A 3,558-nucleotide genomic window follows, 5' to 3' on the forward strand; every position below is an offset into this window, starting at 1 on the left:
GTACCTCGGTTTTTGAACGTAATCTGTTCCAAAAGACCATTTGAGTTCTGAAACGTTCAAAAACCCAAAACTCAATAGCTGACAGCTAGGCCTCAGGATCTTGCACCCAGCAGAAGCCGTACGGTATGTTCCACTTCTGAGGCGTGTTCAAAAACCGAAGCATTTCTTTCTGGGTTTACAGCGTTCAAAAACCAAAATGTTCGTCAATGGAGAAGTTTGAGAACTGAGGTACCTCTGTATAGTAAATATTAGGATTTAATTAGAACTTCTTTGTTATAACTGGAATATGTTATAAGGCAGCCTCAATGTGTCTTAGAAAGGAGGCTATGCAAGGGGTTTGAAGTGTTTAATTAGTGTTTATGTGTAAAGACTGTGTGTCAGACTTTGAGATCCATGGATATTGGGATGTGTGTACCTACTTCTGAGTATCAGGAATTAGCATGTGAAGAGTTAATTAATCTATGTAAATGTCCTAAGTGTGTACCAGTCTGTAATCCTACTCAATCAACAAGTGTTGATGAACTCAGGGGAACTCCTTTGTTACTTGACACCTGCGAGGATTAATCATTAGTACTGAAATCTTGGCCCTGTTGCCATATGTAAGGTGAGCATTCCAGTTCTCATTATATGTGGTACATTTATGGCACCGAAAGTGTGTCCCTGGCTCTTCAGTTTCTCATCTTGTTAAAGACACTGTAGACCTAACCTCTGCATTGTGCAGAGTTGTACCAAATATTCTGGAAGAACAAGAACCAGGGATTTTCCTTGTAGACCAATGTTTAACTCATAACTGCCCAGAAAATTTCCTGGAGAGTGCGTTGCTCAAGGTGGTTGATGTCTAGTCAAAGTCATAATTCATGTGTGCTCCTATTGAAAAAAAAAAGTAAGCCATTTACAAGGGGTATTCATTCTCTTTGGAAGAATCCCAAACTGAACTGAGCCAGTTGGGAGAGTCAGAAGCTGCCAAAAGTGAAGGGGGTTCCCCTCTGAATCGGTCTGCACTTAATTCCGGAAGGTTTACGTTCCCCAAAATTTAAGATCTATTTGCAGTTTTTTCAGATGAAAGCAACTTTCCCCTCCTATGTGAGGATGGAAAGGATGTGGTGAAGTTTTATGACAGACAACTTTAGCTTCTAATTACAGGGAATGGTTTTACCAAGACTCTCCAATCACAGTGCTTTGGAGAATGATATGGAAGCAACATATCAGAAAAGAGCAACCTTTATGATGCATGCCATTTTCATGCACATTATGCACAAAACTATGGTGTGTGTATGAAGTGAATACTTTTTTATCCTCCCACAATTCAACTTTAAAGGCACTAGGCACAACCATCCTGTCCCATCCTGCCTGGCAGGGTCGTCTTCAGCATATCCGGCGCCGTGGTGCAAAACTCCCTCCGGTGCCCACCTCGTTTCCCAGAGTTTTTTTTTATAGAGAGGATGTCGCTGGAGGAGGCAGGCAGCGGCTGGAGGGCAGATATTCCAGTGGGGAAGAGGCGGAGGCTGGACGTGGCGCCTCCCGGCTCGCTGGCCACTTTGTGCTGAGGTGGCCACAGCAGACGGAGACTCTGGGCATGGCGCTGCTTCAGCGGTAGCCAGACTGGGCACTGGGGGCGGCCGCCGAGACCATATAACACCAGTCCTGAAAGACCTACATTGGCTCCCAGTACGTTTCTGAGTACAATTCAAAGTGTTGGTGCTGACCTTTAAAGCCCTAAACAGCCTCGGTCTTGTATATCTGAAGGAGCGTCTCCACCCCCATCGTTCTGCCTGGACCTTGAGATCCAGCGCCCAGGGCCTTCTGGCAGTTCCCTCACTGCGAGAAGTAAAGGTACAGGGAACCAGGCAGAGGGCCTTCTTGATAGTGGCGCCTGCCCTGTGGAACGCCCTCCCAGCAGATATCAAAGAGATAAACAACTACCCAATGTTTAGAAGACATCTGAAGGCAGCCCTGTTTAGAGAAGTTTTTAATGACTTGTGTTTTAGTGTACTTTTAATCTCTCTTGGAGGCCCAGCCAGATGGGCGGGGTACAAATAATAAATTGTTGCTGTTGTTGTTGTTGATGTTGTTGTTAAAGCGTTTTGCATTACTTTCTACCTCAACAGCACCACCTTCTGAGTCTACAAATGAAATTGAATACACACAAAATACAACATAAAGCAGATTAAATTATATACTTTATTATAATAATTTGATAAATGAAGGACACAACAGCATATTGATAATCCACGTCAATTCCTGAAAATGAAAGAAAAACAGAAGTGTTAGTCAAGATCCTCTGGAAAGGGGATCCCTATCTCAATTTCAACAAGTCACCCGCAACCTTCCCCTCCTTTGTCCACCCCAATTAAGAACGCAGAATGAACACGGACTCTCAACTTAGAGGGTGTTCTCCCCGCTGCATGCAACTTTCCCTTCCTCTTACCTCTACTCTCTGGGTGGGGGTCTTGGCAGCAGCCGCAGCGGTGCAGCGAGATGTTCCTGCAAGAAAGAAGGAATCTTTGTCACAGACCAAACGCCAGGGACAGAGCTTCAGAAAAGCTCTTGCAGGAAGTCCGAGGTGGGCAAAGGGCTCTTGGGCTCTGGGAGAAGAGGAGGCTGGACCAGACGAGCCCTTGGCCTGATCCTGCAGGCCCTCCTTGTGTGTTTCCTTACCTCTGTGGCGAGAGGCCTTCTTCTCGGCCCCATTCCCTCCCGGGATGCGGCGGCTCCCAGCCTGATCCTTTGCCTTGCTGCAAAACAAACAAACGGAGACATCAGCAGGCGCCTGGCTCCCAGCCACGCTATAATAGCCCCAGTCTGGGCCAGGAGGGTGGGGGACCTGGCAAGGGGGCATTTCCTCCTACCTGATGTTATTAGTTGGCACAGCTTCTCCTCCACCTCCATACGGGCATCTCGCCTGTGTCCCGGCCGGCTTGGCGCAGAAGCAGCAGCCAAGGTCTCCGAAACGACTCTCGATGTACCTCTAATCGGGGGAAACCTTGGCTGCTGCTTCTGCGCCAAGTAGGGCTGGGAAGGGGCCATGCCCGTATGGAGATGGGGGAGTGGGGAAACCCTGTGAGGATCAGGAGCTGGGAACCGCCGGGATGGTCTTTCGTTCTTCACCCCGGGAGCCGGAGATGGAGCCTCATCCCTGGAGGCGTGGCCCTGTGGAGGAAGCAGGACATCTTAGGAGAAGGGGCTGGGACGGACCCAAAATGACCGCCCCATTTTTGATTCCACAAGAACCCCTCCCTCCCTCCCTCCCTTCAGTCCCAGTACCTGATGTTCGCCACGTCGCTCCAGGGATTTGGCCAGAACGAAGTACCGGTGAACGTTGGGGAAAGGCTCCCTCTCTGGAAAGAAAAACGGAGGAATCAGCAAGCGCCTGGCTCCCAGCCATGCTAGCACCAGTCTGGCGCACAAGGGAGGGGGGACATGGGAAAGAAGCATTCCTAAAATATAGGACACTCAATTGGCATTGCCACTTACTTGAAGTGGGAGCCTTTCCCCCTTCGTTCTGGCCGGCCTCTCGCCTAAGGAAGAAACAGGCTCAGTTAGTCTGGTTGGCTGGAG

The 3,558-nt window shown here is 48.8% G+C and overlaps 1 long non-coding RNA gene across 1 annotated transcript; it reads right to left on the bottom strand.

Moving 5' to 3' along the window:
• Window positions 1–2,162: 2,162 nt before the first annotated feature.
• On the bottom strand, window positions 2,163–2,759 carry LOC117052249. The gene is made up of 3 exons (XR_004427238.1): window positions 2,659–2,759; window positions 2,429–2,484; window positions 2,163–2,241 (listed from the first exon to the last, which is right to left on the bottom strand). It is a non-coding gene; the product is annotated as an uncharacterized LOC117052249 (long non-coding RNA).
• Between the last annotated feature and the right edge of the window lie 799 nt (window positions 2,760–3,558).

Source organism: Lacerta agilis, chromosome 8, assembly GCF_009819535.1.
Source record: "Lacerta agilis isolate rLacAgi1 chromosome 8, rLacAgi1.pri, whole genome shotgun sequence".
Taxonomy (NCBI): Eukaryota; Metazoa; Chordata; class Lepidosauria; order Squamata; family Lacertidae; genus Lacerta; species Lacerta agilis.